A 20582-nucleotide genomic window follows, 5' to 3' on the forward strand; every position below is an offset into this window, starting at 1 on the left:
AGGTTGCTCAAAGCCCTTCTAGTTTTTGTTTTCAGCTCAGTGCCCATTGTCCCTGCAGGCATTTGGTTGGGTTTGTTCCCGGTTGAATGGTCTCACCTGACCCTGCAGGTGCTTCAGGAATTGTGAGGGTGGGGAGCGGACAGCTCTCATATTTTTTTCATCCAACTGAGGCCTAACAGAAACCCACCACATCCCAGCCCATGGACGTTTCAAATTGTTATTTAGTGCCAAGTGGCCTACAATCACAGTCCTATTACTTTTATTGGGTTAAAGAGAGATTCATATTAAGGGGATGAAAATATCTTGACATTTTCGAGGGATTTGATATAAAGAAACCACATTTTTACATAAACTTTGCTACTCCTAACTTGTCTATCCATTCATCTATCCATACAATCAATCAACAAATACACAAATACTGAGCCATTCCCGACATGCCAGGAACAGATCTGAAGATGGAGAACAGAGGAAATATTAGTGACTACAACTGAGCTGACAGTGTTTCTCAAACTTTTCCTTGAAGTGTCCTGATGGCCAAGGAGACTGCAGGAGGACGGAGAGGCACGTCTTGCCACAATTTCTCTCCATATTTGTTTGAATGATTTTGTTTTAGTTTAAAACTTCATGCACATTTGCACTTTGTTCTATCATGTATCCATGTTTGTTTAAGTATTAAAAATGTCTCCCAACCTAAAAAGAAATTTGTTGCCTTAGTTGACTCCATTCTGTTCATCCCGATACCCTTGGCACCCACCTGAGCACCCAGATGTGTATCACAAGAGAGACGAGAAGAGAGCTCCAAGTCGGTGGGAGAGAAGGTCATGTGTACACATGATAACAGTACCGTGGGGAACAGACATTAAAACTGGGTCTTGAAGGAAGAATTAAATATTTTGGGGAGATGAGGAAGCATTCTAGGAGATGGGAAATGCTTATGAAAGTGGAGGTCTGAAATGAAATGACTTGTTTAGGGGATGATAAGCTGCAAGAGCATGGAGTTTGTGCAGAAGGAAGGAGCTGGGAGAGTGATTGCAGCCAGATTGAAAGGGTGTTGAATGTCACACGAAGATTCTGAACCAAATCCAGAGCCATTGATTTTGTAGGCAGTAAGAAGCATCTTAGGTTTTTCTCAGGTGGATTTGAGTAGGACCTAGCCATAGAACGGTTAGAGTGGGAGGGCAGTTCAGAAGGCATCATTCCAGGGTTCCCCTCCCTCTCTGACCATCTGAAATGTGGGGGTGGGAGTGGGGCCGGCCACCCACTTCTGATTCTAATTAAGTCTGGGGCGGGCCTGGCAAGCTGTGTGTTCAAATATTTCATTTCAAATATGAAGGGAATTCGCCAGGGCTTGCGACTTGCTGATCTGGGATCCTTTCACAGTGCACGCGAGGAGAGATGGAGGCCTAGAGAGGTGAAACCATTTCCCCAATGTCACCCCGCTAATTATTGTCAGAACTGGGACTCACACACGACCCTCTGCTCCCCAGTCACGAGTTGCCCCAGTTCCCAGGCTGGGAGTTTCGACCCAAGTCAGAGTTTCTCTGTTCACCTTCTCCGGTGGATATTTCTCCACATGAAGGCACGTGGGGGGCAGAGTTGTTTTGCAGGCACCGGAAGGTTTGTGTCCCAGCCAAGGTCAGTTTAGCATTCTCATTAACATACTGTAGATAATGGATGTCTAAAACTCTGAGGGCATCAATATTTTAATGCAGCCATGCCGTGTCGCCGTTTCTTTGAGACCGGCACTTCAATTTTTATTTACTTTTATATGTTGCTGGCGCAGGGCCACAAGGTTTTCCATCAACACAAATGGCTGCTGATTGAAGCGATTTGCTTTCTCCCCCAGTGCTGAAGACAGACCCATTCTCCAAAGCAGGTGTTTTTAGATCAAGATGGGCTGTTGGATGACACAGTAGGGAATACATTTAGTAAAGCAATGCCATAAATTGGGCTGGTGTCGGCTTCCTGATTTAATGCTTTGCTCTATTTGGTCATGAATTATATATTCTTGTTCAGATGGATCATTTCTCCCACCGATAAAGGGACAATGCTCTACGCAGTGGGTTTGGCCCCTGACCTAAGAAATATACTGATGCATCAAAATCCCCCAAGCTGACAACCTGGCTGAACTCTGGAGGCTGTAAATCTGCAAAGGCAGAGAGGGCGGGCAGGCCCGTGTGATGGAGCTCTCCCCTCACTTAGTATGCACTGGCTACCATGATGGCTGAACAATTCCTTGTCTGCTTTATACCAATGTAATTTGCAAAGTGATTGTTCTTCCTTGGAAGCCTTTCTTAATTAAATAGCAAATGCAGTTATTACCCTCAGACAAAGGGGACCTTTTAGTGCTTTGGCAGAGGACAGCCTTAGCTCAGTGGATTTTCATTTGTTGAAATGCCCACCATGGACTATTGTGTACAGAACTCTACTAGATGGTTCCTCTTAGAGGAATGAGACAGCACTCCTTGACCTCAAAGAGCTAGAGTCAGACGAGTTAATAATAATGCCTTATCACAAAATATGTATCGGATGCCTTTGCTTTTCAATGCACTTAATTCAAACATTATCCCATTCCATTCACACTACATGTGGCAAACAACTGTAGTCTCCATTATGAGAAAGAGAGAATGTAGGGGTTTGTCCATGCTCATAGAGAAAAGTGAGAAACAGGACTAGAGTATAGATGACCTGCCTCCTTGTCTGCTCCCCGTGTTGAGTTAGGACCAAATGTGTTCATTCAACACAATTTTTAAATGCCAACTGTGACTGGGTGCGGTGAGGATAAATAGCATGGTCATGTGTGAACAGGTGTCTTCGATGGAAATCAGCCTTCCAAACCAGGCCAGTGGTTCTGAATTCTTGATAGGTGTCAGAAACATTTGGGAAGCTTGTTTAAAAGTGCAGTGACCTGCCCCATAGCCTGCAGTTTTAATTATTCTGGGAGATGCCCCAGCATATACATTTTCAAAGTTCTTGAGGTGAATCAGATAGCAGTCAAGGGAGAACACAGAACTAGGTACTTATCTCACGCAGGATTGCACAAGGAGCAGTGAAGCAAAACCGAGATACCTGACATGTTAGCCCAATCAGACCGCAGATTTGTGGGGAAACGGGAGAGGGCACCTGTGCCTCAGAGCCCATGGAGAGGTAGCCACCATCTCTGCTCCAAGGAAACATACCAGTGACTCCTGGATGAAGCTCTTCTGGCTTCAGCCAAGCCAACCGAACAGGCTGGAACAAGAAAGCCTGCCCCCTTTATTCACACTGGATAACTCTCTCCTTCTGTTCCCCTCTTTTTACTTACTCCCTTCTTCATACACATTTAAAATTCCCCCTTCCCATCAAAATCCTTCTCATTCTCCAAGGCCCAGCTCACATGCTACTTTTTCATGATATATTTGGTTTCCCCTCTTAGAGTAATTCTGTCCTTCCTCTACGCTCTTTAGCGCTTTGTACCTCTGTGGTTTTTTTACTTAGCCACTGTGCATGAGGGTGTATTTCTGCCTTGCAGGTAGATTTCCTGTTCATCTTTGTCCCTCCCAGTAGCTATCACAGAGCCTGGTACATTAGAGGTGACTAGTATTGGTTTGTTGAGTTAAATTGGCTTACTGAACTGTTATTATTTATGAGCCTACTCAGAATTAATTAATAGATGTATCAGTTTAAATTTAGAATGCGTATATCCACCAATAACTTCTATCCCTTGACAATTTAAAAAACAACTTAAAAAAAGAAGAAAACATTTAACTCAAAATACTTGAAGAGGGAATAATTGCTGGTTTCAATGACAAGTCTACACTGGTTGTTGGTGTTGAAATGTTACGCCTATCTGTGGGAACAGGTTGTTCTACACAGCCACCCTGTGACTGCTAAGCCCTGGGTGCTTTTTACATGCAGCTCTGCATGCTATTGTAAAAAAGTGAGAAACAGGACTAGACTATAGATGACCTACCTCCTTGTTTGCTCCCCACGTTGAGTTAGGACCAAAGGCTGACTTTGGCCTAGCCTCCTCCACATTAGGAGGAGAAACCTATTTCTGATGGTTTGCTTTCTGCCCCCCTCCCGAGCTATGTAACCTAGCCTAACTCCTGTGCCCTTCCCTAATCTGCCTTACCTTGAGTCTGTAGTGGCTGGCCCTGGCTGGGAAAGGGGTTGACAAAGTATTTGGCAAAGGTACAGCCTAGAGGTCGTTGCTCTAGGGGGGTGTGCACTCGTGGTTGAAAAGGCTGAAGGTCAGGCCTGGAGTTAGGAGAAATTCTTCCTTTCTCTCCTTTGTTTCTCCCCACTCTTTCCTGCCTCTAGACTCAAAATATAGGAGACCTATATTTTGTTGGCACACACTGTATGTACAGCTTTTCTTGCCAAGTCTTTTAAGGCCAGGGCCAGGAGTACTCGAGGTCAATTATAGTCAGGGTTCATGATTCATACAAGCATGACTAACTTAACCTGCCCTCAGGGTTGATTCCTTCCACCTAGAGAAGCACCCATAGGGAAACAGCCTTGTGATTGTGTCTGCACCTCCAGAAGTGGTGATGGGTTCACAGGTCTCCATGTTCATCATCTCACACCTGGTGGGATGTCAGCATGGTCCTGAATCAGAGGCATGGGCAAACAATGTAACTGGCATTGGGAGAGTTATAAAGCTCTCTGTTGGAGAAACACCAAAGGGTTTTGAGAAGAGCAAGTCAGCAAGGCCAGCACAGATGTCTTCAGACACTTGAAGGGTCCTCTTGAAAAAGGAGGACTGAACTCACCCTGTGAGATCCTGCTGGGTAGAATCAGGCTGAATCATAAATCCAATTCCCAAATCACCTTCCTCTATAGGCTCTGGCCATGCCGACTGGCTCCTGGTTCTATATGCATGCAGTTCCCTTTGCTGGAACACTTTCCCTGGATAACCTTGACCCTGCCTTTGAGTAACAGCTGTAACTTCATTTCCCCAGAGCAGGGGCCTTCCTTACATCCTCTAGATAAGGTTCCTATAAGCAGTATTGCTTTGGGCTGGATAATTCTTTGTTGTAGAGAAGCTATGCATTGTAGGATGTTTAGCAGCATCCCTGGCCCCTACCCGATAGTTGCTAGTAGCATAACCTCAGTTGCAACAATAAAAATATGTCTTCAGATATTGCCAGTTGTCCCTTGAGGATTAAAATCATCCTTCCTTTCCCAATCCAGTTGAGAACCAGTGCTCTAGGCTAGTGTTTCCACAGCACCCTGTGCATTTACTGCACTCCTCACACTTCTAGAGTTCTAAATGCTTGTTTAATTAATGTCTCCTCCCCACTCAGCTCCCTGATGGCAAGGATGGATTCCAGTGCTCTCTGCTGGTCCTAACCTTTCCAAATGTAAAAAAAAAATCTCATGAAGGGATGAACTGATTTAACTAAAAACTTTGTAGCTCTCAGAGTTGTCCACAGATAGCACAATTACCCCAAAAGTTATTAAATTCCCTATCACTGGAGGGGTCCAAACAAGGCAATAGGACACTTATTGAGGATATCATCAAAATTTAAGCCCTGAATGGATGATCTTGAGGGCTCCTTCCAGTTATAAGATTGTATGGAATGTGGGCTCTCATCCAACCACCCCGTGGGCAGCTAATTAAATCACAAGGAAGAGGCCAACTACTCCCTCAAGAGTCAGGTGCTAAGTGTTCCCAGGAAGGGGTGATGTGGCTTGGGGAGTGACCCTTACATGGGTCAAGAGTCACATGAATATGGAATGCCTTTCCCTTTCCTTTCTCCTCTCCTCAGAGGTCATTTGACCCATATCCCCAGGGGTAGGATCATGCTTGAAAGGTTTAGAAAACATCCTTTCCCCCTAAGTCCCACTCTTCGCTCCAGCAAGCAGAGCTCGGCAGCCCTCTGGTGTGTGCTGTGGGTTGGAAAGGGAGCCCAGCACACTCCACTGGGTGGTGCAGGAGTCGCCTGAGGCAGTGTTCTCCAGACTTTGAAAGTTACAGCACATATGATTTATTGCTCTATTTTTCTTTCCCTATAACCCCTTTTTCAATGGGGCAAAGAACAGTAAGCAGAGGAAAATGGATGTTCCCCAAGCCCACCGTCAATTCCAAGGGCTATGGGAGACTCAGCTTTGACTGTTGTTGACTGGCACTGTTCTGGGCACTCTCACATGCTCAATCTCATTTAATCTTTATCACCCATTAAAAGAGGGACAATTAAATCTATTTTCCAAAGAAGCAATGGAAGGATCAGCAACTTGCCCACCATCATACAGACCATAGGGAACCTGGGTCTGGCCAGAATCCACCCATACCTGTTGTCCTACCACAAGCTGAATGTGCAGCCTTCCAGTCCAGGTCTCTGCTTCAGAGAGTCTCTGTGAGTTGGCATAGTCACGATGAAAGCTGTTCTTGAATTCAAAGTACTGCTGCTAAGATCTTGCCATAGTTGACTTGATTACACCACTGCCAATCTCTCCTTACCTATCTGTAGCTGAGCCTTCTTAAATCATTGTTCTTCTGAATTTACCTGGGGAATCACACATGTGTTGTTTCTCTTTAGAAACAAAAGCAGAAGAATAAAGACCTATAAACCTACAAAGACAAAAGAAGAGGAGAGTGATGTCCATCAACATTTGGAAGACGGAAACTAGATGGATGAACAAGTGACCTGGCATACCAAAGAAATCTAAAATGTAAATGTCTTGGGGTGGGATTGGGTGGGATGGAAGTAGAGCAGGTGCAGGAATGGCAGCTGGAATGCAAGATGGTTCCCATTGCAGAATCTTAAAGAATAAAGGTAGAGTACTAAGTGCTACTGAGTACAGAGGGAGCAGTGAGGATGTGTAGATCCTTCCCACCTCCCAGCTCAGCTCTGACACCTCCTACCTGAGCTCAGCAGACTGTCAGAATAAAGTATACCCTGCAGAGTGTGAACCAGAAAAGCTCTGGATTTAGACATGCAGGTACAGTACAGCCAGAGCATTAGGAGAGGCAGAAGTGGAAGCAGGAGCCTAAGCTAAAGTTTATACACCAACTTCTTTTCTGATTGGCTTTTGGATTTCTGGAAGCCAGGTTTCTATCTCAGACCCCAGGTAGAAGATTAGAAAATTATTCTCAAGGAAAACTGACCTGAGAGAAAAGGCCTAAAGATTCGGATATTTGGGTATACAACAATGGAAGATCAGATTCTCATCACTTTATAGGGTGGCCCATGGTGTACAAGCTCTACTCATGCACACAGGCCATCCATTCAGTAATTAATTACTGTTTGATTGCTATTAAGACATCTTTGCAAACCTAATATTTGAATTTCTTGACCTTCTAATTACAAAAGTTTTAGTTTTTATTCTCTTACAACTTCTGGCCTTCTCCTTTACAAAGCTGTCTTTCTTGTCCCTCTTTACTCCACCCTACTCTCCACCCAGGCTCCTCAGTGTCCAGTTTGTTTGTTTGCTTTTATATTGATACAAACAATATCAAGTGCATGAAATTCATGCACTTGTAGGGTCCCTAGGCCTGGCTGGAGATCAGGGCTGATCAGGTTCCCCACCTCCCGGCCTCCCCACCTCCTCCTTCCCTTGTTCCCTCAGCACCCTGCCACTGCCACTGGTCATCCGCCATGTTCTTCGCTGCCCCCTGGTAGTCAGCGAACATTATAGCGAGTGATTGAACTCTTGGTCTCCTGGTCAAACTCCTGAGGGGAAAATTTGCATATTAGCCTTTTATTATATACTAGAACCCCGGTGAACAAAATTCGTGCACTCAGAGGGAGGGGGGTCCCTCAGCCCGGCCTACACCCTCTTGCAGTCCAGGAGCCCTCAGACATCCTTAGTGTTGCTGCAGAAGTGGGAAAGGCTCCTACCACTGCTGCTGCACTCGCCAGCCATGAGCCCCAGCTCAGGGCTTCTGGCTGAGCAGCACTCCCCCTGTGGGAGTGCACTGACCACCAGGGGGAAGCTCCTGTATTGAGTGTCTGCCCCCTGGTGGTCAGTGTGCATCATAGCAACTGGTCATTCCACTGTTCGGTCAATTTGCATATTAGCCTTTTATTATATAGGATTGACATAGATTAAAACTTCTTGGGGGCTGACAGAGCTAATTCTCTGTAGATTGCTTGACTATTGTTTAGCTATTTCATGGGTTATTTTTATTGTGTGAATGTTTTTGTGTTTCTTGTGTTTTATGCCATTTTCCCCACCTTACTTTTTGAATACTTTGAACCTGAACCTGGTTTCCTGAGTATAAATAACAAGTGCTTTAAAGCTTTTTGTACTCTTACCAGATACTATTATCTAGAAATATGTTGACATCTCATATAAACACATGTTTAGATTTCTATAACTAAATGTATCCTTATGTATAACTTATTATTATAACTGAATACATCTATAAAAACATAACTTTATTTATGGGTGTGATCTATTATAAGCTTCTACATTTCTATTCAGTTGGTATATGTGTTCAACAAAGAATATATCATTTTCCCCTCAGGAATAAAATCACATTATTTGTGAAGATTTAGTAGAGCTCAAATGAGTACCAACAGTATTTACCTTAGTAAGCAGATATTTCAACACTTATTTAAAACAGGCCCATGTTTAAGGATGATGTTCTGAGACATTTCAAGGTGACCTCTAGCTTCAGAGCTAATACAAATGAGAAAATGTGGTAAAGAGCTGATAATTGTGGATATTTTGCAAAGGAGAGCAACACAGTGTGATGGAAATGGCACACATTCTGTAACCAGAGACCTAGCGGGCTCAAGCTCTCCATTTATCTATTGACTGTGTGGTCTCGGGTGAGCCACTTCACCTGGCTATGGGACCCAGATAAAATGGGGATCATATTTATCACCTCACGGTTGCTGTGTTGAATTAATGTGTATGAAAGCATAATTGTAAATTGTTCGACATATTTAAATTGTTGTACGCCCAAATCTGTTTTATCACCCTGTTGATTACAGTGTCTTGGGCAGAGAACTCATTCAATAAATATTTGTTAGATAAGAAATTAATAAATTAACTTGTGAGTTTGGGTTTTGAAAATATTTTTGCACCCATCTCAGTCATTTATAGACATATATAAAATCAAGAACTTATAAGTTGTTCTGGGATAATCCGACCTTTTGATTTAGTGGTCAAAGATAACTGTTTAGGTTTTCATGCCTTTCTTACACATGGGACACTAACTAGCAGGGATGATTATGTAAAATTGTCATCATCCTTTCCAAATATAAAATCCAAGGCCGGGGGAGCCTAGAAATAATCACCTTCTCAAATATGAGAAAGCTGAAGTCCAAAGGCTATTTGAAGTTAGTCACTTCATATAATTTTTCTCTCTTAGGGCTATTATAGATAGATGTACAACAAATATGTTTTTAAGATATATTTTTCAAGGATTGTGCTAAGCACTGGGGTAATAAACATCAATAAGACAACATCCCCTTTGAGGAACTCATAATCTAGACAGACATGGAAACCAGTAAGTATGTTATTAGTTGAACTAATTTAATGTTGTTTTGGAATTATGGGGGCAGAAGGGAACAGGCAAGGGAAGCTTGGAAAGGAGGTGATGTTTACCCTCTGTCTTAGCTTGGGTTCCCCTGGAGGTGACTCTGACATGAGCAGGCAAGTGATTTATTAACAAAGTGTTTCTGGGAAAACCTGGAAAGGGAGTGTAGAGAGGAAGAGGATCAGGAGAAGACCCAAGGAAGGATGACATTTCTGACCAAGTCCTGTGGAGAGTAGTTAGCCTAACCCAGTGGTCGGCAAACTGCGGCTCGCGAGCCACATGCGGCTCTTTGGCCCCTTGAGTGTGGCTCTTCCACAAAATACCACGTGCGGGCGTGCACGTACAGTGCGATTGAAACTTTGTGGCCCATACGCAGAAGTTGGTATTTTGTGGAAGAGCCACACTCAAGGGGCCAAAGAGCCGCATGTGGCTCGCGAGCCACAGTTTGCCGACCACTGGCTAGCCCATGGAGAAATTCTGGGGATAAAGTTATACCTCAGAGTCTGTTCCTGCTCCAGGCAAAGGGACTGGGCTTTCATAGTCTCACATGAGGGTTCATTGTAAGAGTCATGATAGGAAGGGTTGAGAAGTTATGTTGACTCCCAGACATTCTGGCCTTTGAACTTATGGGCAAACTGGTTCCAGGAGCAGGAGGGTGGGCCTCTGAGTTGGTCGCAGGTGTGGGCCTTTAGAAACAAAAGCACACAGCAATTGGGGAGTGAGGTGCACAGAAGTAGTAATAGGAATCTGTGCGAGGCACCAGCAGTATTCACCCCACCTGGGGTCTATGAAGATGATTTGAGGTGGGTGGGAATGGCATTCCAGGCACAAATTATAGCATGAACAAAGGCTCTGAAGCATGGTGTGTTTAGAGATGAGAAGGTGGCTGGTGCGGATATATTGCCTTATACCTGGTAAGAAGTCAGAGGCTGAGAGATAAGCTTAGAAAAGTAGGCTGAGTCACATTACTCTTATTTATTTATTTATTTATTTATTTATTTATTTATTTATAATTTGGTTGCAAGAAAAAAAAATATCCATTCAAGGTATTTAAATAATAGATGGCTTATTGTAAGGATACATGCGCTCAGGAGCCTAGGAAAGGCCTGGCCCCAGGAAGAGCAGGTATCAAGAGGTGAGACCTTCAGAACAAGCAGGACTTGGGGATCTTCACCCTGACACTCAGCCACACGATGGCTTCATATGTCTGCTCTCAGCTACCCTAATCCACCAAGTGCCTTATCTTTTCCCCTGGCACTCTATCCCTTTTTTGGACCTTGGTTTCTGCTGACTCATGTCTCTAGCTCCTTGTAACTCTAACCTTAATAATAAAAGGCTAATATGCAAATGGTTGTTATGCTTGATCAGCAGGAGGCTTCATCCCCCACTCAGCGGGGCTTGATGGGGGATGTGAGGCTGTGTCCTGAGTCCCCCACCCAGCAGGACTTGAGGGGGGTTCGGCCAGCCGGGTCTGGGTCTCATGCAATTTTGAGGCATGCGTGGGCAGGCAGGGATTTGACTCTGGGTCCCACAGCATGCCTGAAACTCTGATAGGAGGGAGATTTTCATATACATTTTACTAATTTTCTTTCATCTCTGACACTTCTATTATAGAGAAAGGGCAAATAGCAATATTAAAATATTTCCTCTAATTAATTCCCTTTTAATGTGTACGAATTTTGTGCACTGGACCACTAGTTTGTTTTATAAAGCCCTCATGGCATCATCCATAACAAGCTTTCCTCTATCTTCACTTTAACTTCCGCTTTCATTTCTACCCACTTCCTTTTCTCATCATGTCTGATTTCGGATTTTCAGGAGGAGCTGAGTAATTCCCTATTGGAGCTGCCCCTGAGTTTGTCTCAAGGTTAAACCAAGGCCCCCTTTGCTGGTCACACTGGTTCCCAGCACCCTCCTTCCATTCTCAAAGAATGTTCTAATATGCATATACATCCATACACGCAGAGTGCATCCAAGTCTGGCCGAAGCATGAGATGCCATTTATTAAATGGGAAGAAGAAAAATAACAAACTTATAGACCTTGCAAAGGTCCTTTAAAGGTTCTTGTAGTCACAGTTCTAGAGTCTCTGGCTTCCTCCTGAGATGTAATTGGAAACACAGCTGGTCTCTGTCTTCTGTTCACTGATCCTCTCCTCTATCCAGCCCCTGCTTAGCCAAAGGGCACATGGTTCCTTCCTCCCGGAGGAGAGAGAAGAATTAGGCAGATCAACACATGACTTTATGTGACCTCCATTTTATTGGGCTTTTTCATAAGGCATTTTTTTTTCTTACACTGCCTAGGAGATAAAAAGGTTTATATGCTTTCTTCAGGGAAGTGGGGGAGAAGAAGAAGCTGTGTAGAGTTGCTTGTTCCATGGTAAACCAAGGAGTAGGAAAACTCTGGGAGTGGGAAGGGAGAGGGAAAAGAATAAAGGACAAGAATTGATAGTCTAACCCTAAGTCCTGAGAGAGAACCATCCTCGAGTCATCTCCAGGGCCTAGAAGTGGCTCCAGGCCAGTCTGCAGCATCAGGATGCTTCCTCTGGAGTTCCTTAGCAATATTTGCATCTTCCCCTCATTGTGAATATTCTGCATACATGGGGACAATTCTACTTTTGGTTCGTTTTCTTGACATAGACAAAGAAAGGAAGATAGTGGGGCAAATGACCATTGACTTTTGCTCTGGCTCTCCTCTCTGGAGGTCTAAAATGCTCCTAGAATGACCCAGAAGGTACAAATATTAATTTACCTACCCGTCTCACCTGTAACTCTATGATTTCATCAAACTAGAGAACAATTAGGGCTTTCTAGAAGGCTGAAGCGTGCGTATGGGGACTTAAACAAACACAACCTTACCTAAGGTAGATTTTATGGGTAATCACTCGTATTTATAATTCTCCTCTTCCACTCCCCCCCCCCCCCCCCGAAGATTGTGAACATGGCATTTTGTTCCACAACTCCTCTGAGGCAAGTTCCCATCTTTTGACACAGTGAACCCTCCATCAAGCCTCATGTTGAAATGTAGGTGCCACAAGATCAGTACAGTCTGAACCACTGACTCACCACACCGAAGACAACTCCCCGAAGAGTTACTTGTATTTACAGCAGACCTTGTGTGAGTGAGACATGAACTCTTTTTGCATTATGTCCCTGAGATTTTGGTACTGTTTGTTTCTGCAGCGTAACTAGCCTATCCCGCCTGACACACAGACTCAGCCTAAGATCGTTTCTCCAGCTTATGTGTGCGTCACCTAAAGTGCTTGAAACCTTATCCCAAAACTTCTGATCAGCTATGTCTGAGGTGGGGACCAGAAATCTGCATTTTAATTGTATGTTAAATCACCCACAGAAACGCTGGCCCAATATATCTGTGAATCTACTGTTTCTGAGGACCATACACCGAGAAACACTTGAAGGCAGGTTGCAGAGGTTAATTTAGATTTCTTGCTGTTGAAGTTGAGATGTGTTTTTCTGTCACTTTGAAGGCCTCAATTACTTTCTTGGCCACCAAAAGAAGGGGAGAAAAGGAGTGAAAGAGTGCTCATGGTAATCAAGATCCACAGACACGGGAGAGGTGCCTACCTCATATGTTTGTTCTGGGGGTTCCAGGAAATAATTCAATGGGGGTATGTAAATTATTTAGCTCCTTGTGTGGAACAAGGAAAGTGGCCAAAGATGTTTTTCTTTTTTAAATATATTTTTTATTGATTTTTTACAGAGAGGAAGGGAGAGAGATAGAGAGTTAGAAACATTGATGAGAGAGAAACATTGATCAGATGCCTCCTGCACATCTCCCACTGGGGATGTGCCCGCAACCCAGGTACATGCCCTTGACCGGAATCGAACCTGGGACCTTTCAGTCCGCAGGCCGACGTTCTATCCACTGAGCCAAACCGGTTTCGGCTGTTTGTTTGTTTTAAAGGAGAAAGAAAAGCGAAGTTTCAGAAATGGTTTCATTTCACTAAAAACAAGCAATTATGGATTACCTTCTTGATTCCAGGCACAGTAAGGGTCAGCTGTGACGGAGTGGAGTCTGGCAGGGGGCTAATCTGCGTGATAAAGGCTGTGAGAATTGGAACAGCAAAGTACTATGGGAGTTCAGAGAAGAAAGAGATTTTCATTTTCATTGAATATTGACTCCAAGAATAGTAACATAGTAACTACTACATAGTAACAGTAATATCTCCTAAGAATGACAGTCGGGCGTTTCTCACAAAGGCTAATGAATCACTCCATTTACCTGTGACAACAGCAAGGCAAAGAAATATCTTGAAGGGCCAGATGTAATTTTTCCAGCCTTGTTCCAGGGATATAATATGCTCAGAAGTTGTGACAAATTAGCTGCGTTTGACAAATCTATATGAGCCCTTTTATGAAAAAGGAAGCTTGGGCCTGAGTTAACGGGTTATTACCTGCCCGGGGAAATAAAGTTGGATTGGGAGGGCGGGCCCCAGCTAGGAAGGACTGTGAAAGCAGCAGAAAGGTTTAGACTTGACTCGGGATGCCCAGGACTGAGCAGCTGTTCCGAAGGCCTGGACCTCGCCTCCTTTTAGTCTCCTGCCATTGCTGCACTTCAGGGTCCCAACAGCATTTCACACATGAAGGTTGAGGGCAACGTCACCAGCCCACTGCCCAGAGGAATGGAAAGGAAGTAAAACAGAAATAGTTAAAAAACAAAATGAAACTATAGATGTGAGGAGAATGCAATACTAGCGTGTTTTTTAACTAATTTTTTTTTCACCTATATTGTTTTCCTAGGAGGGAGCATCCCTCAGCCTCACGCTGCATGTTTATGTGTTTGGGTGCCCAGGTTACATTTGGCGTGGGCCTGCCTCTGGGTTCTTCCTGTGCTTTGTGCAGAAGACGCTATCCCCGAAGTCGGGGTGCTTGGGAAACAGAGCCTGGTTTTGGCAGAGATATGTGTCCATATATCCAGGTATGCCTCAAATTCTTCACCTGTAAAAAGGGTGTAATGACAGAACCTATAGAATACAGTGAGAACTAGAAGAATTAATGCCAATAAAGGCCAGGTGGGTATTAATATTGATATTCTGATGTGAGGTCCTGACTGCTTGGTAGGCATGGAAGTGAGGGAGGTCAGACTGAATCTGAGAGTGATATGAGAGGCGGAACAGATAGGACTTTGTGACAGACAGGGTAGAGGGGAGAAGGGAGAATGAAGGGTCAAAGAAGACTCCATACATTATTGATAAGTCATCTTTCTCATTTGCTTCTTGCCTTTGGGTTATTTTGACTTAAGCTGGCACTTTTCAGATTAAATAACAGGAAGAGAACAATTGAGAATATGATCTGATACAACGAATTTTCTGAGAAGTAAAAGGATGGCTGAGTGCTTACATGAAGGGAAGCTGTCTCTCCCCCTCCCCCTTCTTCATACAAAGGAGACAATTGAAAACACAGCAGAAAATTTTACACCTGACTTTACTAGTTAGACAGCTGGACCCTTCATCAGCTCTCCTGGCTTCAAATTCATTCTAGGAGATAGGATATAAATTGCAAATAAATAAATAATCAGGTCAACCCAGCCACCTTAGGGATTGATTTCTTCCTCCATTAATGGAAGTCAGACCCATATCAGGGGAATGATAAGAACTGCCCCTCACTCCAAAATTTCACCTGAGTGGCCAGTCCCTGGACTGGAAATCCCTCGTGTCCTTCCCGAGGGGGCCTCCAAGATCCTGCACACCATAGCATGTTACCAGGAGAGGTGATGGTTGCTGAGCTCACATGCTCACAGTAGCAGGTCTGACTTTTCATTAGCAGCCAGTCTCACCTAACAAAGGGCAACTAGGGAATGAAAGACAGGGGTTACAGATCATCAGAAGAAGCCTGACTTCTTCAATGCCTTGCTACCAAGAATATGGTCAGGGACACAGGAGCATAGCATCCTTGGGTGCTGGGTAGAAATGCAGACTCTCAGACCCCATTAAAGCAGACCTAGGAAATAGAATCTGCATTTTAATAAAACCTCCAGGTAATTTGGAGGTTCATTCTATTTTGAGAATCACTGACTGAAGGCAGGAGAGATTGAGGAAGAGATAGAGAGATGTTTTTGTATGTGTGTATGTGAGAGAGAGAGAGAGAGAGAAGTTTTTTATGGAAGGCAGAGAGACGAGACACTGAGAAAATGGAAAAATATGGAGGTCTAACTCCTCATTTTGCCCAGGACTGGTGTTTGGATGGTGAGGTAGAGGCAGCGGTAACAGTCTTCACAAAGTTCTCTGAAACCCATAAGCATTGCATCAGCTGAGCTCCAGGTGCAGAGCTGCCTGTTGACGACAGGTTTATTGAGCTTAGCGTGTGCAGAGCACTTGCCCTCTTCCTTTAAATTGCAAACAGATTGCAGCGCTGTAGGCAGTGTCATTGAGAAGGTGGCAACTGCCTTACTCCATCTCCAAAGTCTCCCAGAGTCAGCCTGGACTCTGACAACCCCAGGCCACTCTGGCTGTACTTCTGGGCCCTCAACAAGGGCAACTTTCTATACAAGGCTGGTCCTTCAGTGTTTAGTTTTCAAATTCCCTGTGTCAGTGGTTTTGCAAGCATGACCCCAGACCAGTAGCTTCCGCATCACCTGGGGACCTGTCGGAGTGTAAAATCCTGGGCTCGCACCCCAGGGCTACTGAGTTAGAGACTCTGGGGGTGGGGTCCTGCAATCAGTAACAAGCCCCCAGGCATCTCTGATACCAGTTAAAGTTTGCAAATCAGTGCTCTGTATAATTTTTAAAACTTGAATGGAAGTGAAACAAAGTTCCTTTGGTCTGCTGTCTCCAGATGGAGATTTTCTTCTTGGATGCCCTTGTATTTTTGTACTATTTTTAAAATGGAATTTATTGGGGTGACATTGGTTAATAACATTATATAGCTTTCAGATTTCCAATTCATAATGCATCATCTGTATATTGTATTGTGTGTTCACAGCCCCAAGTCAAATCTCTTCCCATCATCGTTTATACCCCCTATAACTTCTACCTCCTCACACCCTTCTTCCCTCTGGTATCACCATATTGTTTTCTGTGCCTATGAGTTTGTTTGTTTTTTGCTTAATCCTGTCACCTATCTTACCCAGCCCCCAAACCCCTCCCCTCTGACAGCTGTCAATCTGTTCTCTATCCATGAGTCTGTTTCTATTTTGTTTGTTAGTTTATTTTGTTCATTAGATTCCACATATGAGAGAAATCATATGGTCCCCGTGCTATTTCTAATTAGGAAAAAAAAAGTCAACTGCTCTGTATTTTAAATAGCACCTTTGCAAGTAGTATTCCTGTCTCCTTCCTTCCTTCCTTCCTTTCTTCCTTCCTTCCTTCCTTCCTTCCTTCCTTCCTTCCTTCCTTCCTTCCTTCCTTCTCTCTCTCTCTCTCTCTCTCTCTCTCTCTCTCTCTCTCTCCCTCTCTCCCTTTGTGAAGCATATAGAGCAGGTGTCCATCTTAATGGACAAGAAAACTGTCCCTAACCACACAGCTGTTCGCAGCTGTTTGGTCCCAGGAATCAGGGTGATTTGGGTTTTTTATTTTCAGGAAACATCTGGTGCAAAAATCCTGTAAGGTCTTGCCAAGGAAGGGACAGTCCCCATGGATGAGGCTATTTTGTCTCATGCATTTGAAGTTCTGTGGCCTTTCGGAGGCCTGGTGGAGTGACTGGAGATGTGGAACACCCTGGACCACTCTGCTTTATTTGTGAAGTTCCTTTCCATCACGGCTCACTGGAGCTAGTGCTGTCCAGCCCCTTTCAAAGAAGGGGCTCAACAACTTGGCTCTGCTTTCCTGAGTGCCTTTGCTTAGAATTTGAGGGGCTCCACAGGCCCTGGATGTTGGGGTTGGGGGCTGGGACTCTACTTTAAGAGGCAGCACTAACGGCCTTTTAACGATATTAATGTGCTTTTGCTACTGCCAGGGTAGCCTCCATGTCCTGCCAAGTTCACATCTTGACCCCCTTCACCGTCCCCTGAGAGTGTATTGTGACCAGTGCCTATGTGACCTGGAGTGGAGAGAAGGCGGGACCAAGAGTGAGCAGGAAGGCGGGGCCAGTGGCAAGGGCCCTGTGGCCTCTGGCTCTAGGTTATGGGGAAAGGAGGGTTCTGAGAAGCTGCCTGCAGCTGCTGGAGGAAGACCATTCAACAAGGATGAGAAGATGTGGGTTCAGGTCCCTGATCTCCTGACTTATTTGCTACATAAGTTTGGACAAATCACTTAAGCCCTTAGACCAGCGGTTCTCAACCTGTGGGTCGCGACCCCTTTGGAGGTCGAACAACCCTTTCACAGGGGTTGCCTAAGACCATCGGAAAACACATATATAATTACATATTGTTTTTGTGATTAATCACTATGCTTTAATTATGTTCAATTTGTAACAATGAAAATACATCCTGCATATCAGATATTTACATTACGATTCATAACAGTAGCAAAATTACAGTTATGAAGTAGCAACGAAAATAATTTTATGGTTGGGGGTCACCACAACATGAGGAACTGTATTAAAGGGTCGCGGCATTAGGAAGGTTGAGAACCACTGTCTTAGACCTTGTTTTCGTCATCTATTACATGGGAGTGCAAACGCCTGTCCTGCGTGTTTCCCAGAGCTGTTTCTTAGGCGAGGCCTGCCTCTGAAAGTACCTGTAACCTGGGAAGTGGTGTGCAAAGGCGAAGGTTTGGGCATTGTGCATGCTTCCTCCCGCTGTGTGGTCCCACGGCTCTGCCCCCCGCCCTCCCCCCCGCCCCCCGGGAGAACTCTGCCCTCCTCTCCTGTGGGAGCACAGAAAATGTCTTTCAGGGTGACCACAAGCTTTTGGCAACAGGGCAGTGATTCTTCAGCAATGCTCTGGTTTGTCTGGACTCAGGGCCACCCAGAGGAGCCACAGGAGGGTCTCTGCGCCCACGAGGCTCTGCTGTGCCAGGGCCCCCTTCCACCCAAAGCCCAGAATCCAAGCCCATGAAGACAGCCTCTGTTCTGCCCTCCACGGAGCTGAATAGAGTGCATTCTCCTTCTCCTGCACCTTTTATCTTAAAGGAGTCCCAAGCACAGAATACACTTACAGCCTGGTCCTCTGCCGCTGGACAATAGAGGGTCTTTCACTGGCTTGCCCTGCTGAAATGCCACCACCTCCGTGGGGCAGCGTCCAGACAGCTGTTCTGGGCTGCGCAGAAAACATCTCTCAATTCTAGGTCACTTAGAATGCCATTCGCTGATGGGAGCTCAGGAGGACTGCACTGAGTTATAAAGTCTGGATTTTTGCAAAACATACTCAACAAACCAAAACCAACCTCCCAACCAATCTTCCGAAAACCAGACTGAATCCATTGAAAGGATGTTGCTTTGCTTCCCAACGAAGATCCAAATTTGGACCCTACCCATTTTTGTTCTATTCAGTCACCTCTTTACTATAAACAAGTGGAAATTGTATAAATAACATTTGAGAGTGGCAGAACAAACTTTACTTAGTCTTATCCCCAAGTAACTATGGATATTAGTGTGTTTTGCCTAATTTAGTTTAACAGAGGGTTTGCTATGTCAGAGTCTGGTTTGGAGCTGGAAGGCTAATGTGAATTGAACAGCTCCTGGCATACGCAGATTTCACACCTCCTATGTAAAGGGAAATGGCTTGGGGTAATTTAAGTCCCCGGACGCTTCTTCTTTGCAACAGATGAGACTTCTCATCTCAGTAGAGCACCAACTACAGAAGTTCTCGCAGCCAAAGGCCATCTCAGCCTGTCCTCAGTTCCTTCTTACTATTGAAAGGAAACCAGAACAAATTCAAGGAGGTTTTCAATGATTATTGGATAAATGACCTTATAGTCACAATACCAGAAATGACTTGCTATTTGAGTTTCTTTTCTAGTGCTCACTGCATCCAAGCATAACTTTTATTATGTTATCCTCAAATGGATGATACAAATTTTTACTCAGTATGGTTTTGATTTTATTTTTTTTAAGTGCCCAAATAAATGGCTCTTAACAGAGGAAATCTGAGTTGTGATTATTCCATTGATCCACACATGTGGGTCCAATACCATGCTTACAAGCCCTCGCCACCCAGCTCTTTCATTTAGGCTGCTTTTTGTGGGTTTTAGTTATTTTTGACGTCGAAATGACCCTTTCACAGAATCGTTCCGGAGCACAGTGGAGGAAGGAGTGGGGAAATTGTGATGGCAAAATCTTTTCAAAGACTCAAACTTATATTTTCAGAGAATCCATATAAAACACATCACCAACGATTTGTTAAACACCAGTTTGTGCCAGCACGATGCTGGGACCTCGCCAGAAGCCTAGTGGTGTGTATATGAGCCACGTAAGCAAAAATCTTCCTGGCAATCTGGTGAGGATGAGTTCATCATGGAGACCATCTGAGAGCACTCCAGGATGATATATCATTAAGTACCGAAGTTTCTGCGGTGAATGTCAGGGTCAAAGCAATTTATACATGGAGTGGGGCAAAAGTAGGTTTGTAGTTGTTTGTATGGAAAATAATACAATCATTAATATGTAATAATATAAGAATAAACTGTTTCGAGTACTCACAGCTATACACCTACTTTTGCCCCACCCTGTAGTCCGAGAAAAATATCGACTTACTGCTGTTCACAAAAGTCTTTGTGAAGGAGGAGGGATTGTGTTTAGTCGTTGGAGTTCAGCCCGTGGGTGGGGGAGAGGCATTAATTTAAACAGCCAAACACTGGCATAGCTGGTACGTGTGTGTTGACAAACTAAGAAGAAAAAACATTTTTGTTGAAACAGTAGTTTTCAAACATTCAGTTGACCGTTGAGATGGCCCATCAGTGGCCACCTGCCATTCAGTTGAGTGGCGAACTTGCTTCTTCAGCGGCAACTTTTCCCCAATTCCCTGCTCCTCGCCAGGCGGTCTTCCCAGTGATTCAGTGCCTCCTCAGACATGTGGTTGAACTGCAGGTGCCATCACTAGTGATGTGGAATTGCACATTGCATATTTCTAGATCATCTAAACCGGGGACTCTCCCCTTATGTGTATGTCACAACCACAGGTTGCTGGGTCCCACCACAGAGTTTCCAATTCAGTACACCTGAGGCAAGTCCCAGGCGGTGCTGCTGACACTGGTCCAGGGACCCCACTTTG

The sequence above is a fragment of the Myotis yumanensis genome, unplaced genomic scaffold (genome assembly GCF_028538775.1).
Source record: "Myotis yumanensis isolate MYYU_CA2020_CCGP unplaced genomic scaffold, mMyoYum1.0.hap1 SCAF_1, whole genome shotgun sequence".
Taxonomy (NCBI): domain Eukaryota; kingdom Metazoa; phylum Chordata; class Mammalia; order Chiroptera; family Vespertilionidae; genus Myotis; species Myotis yumanensis.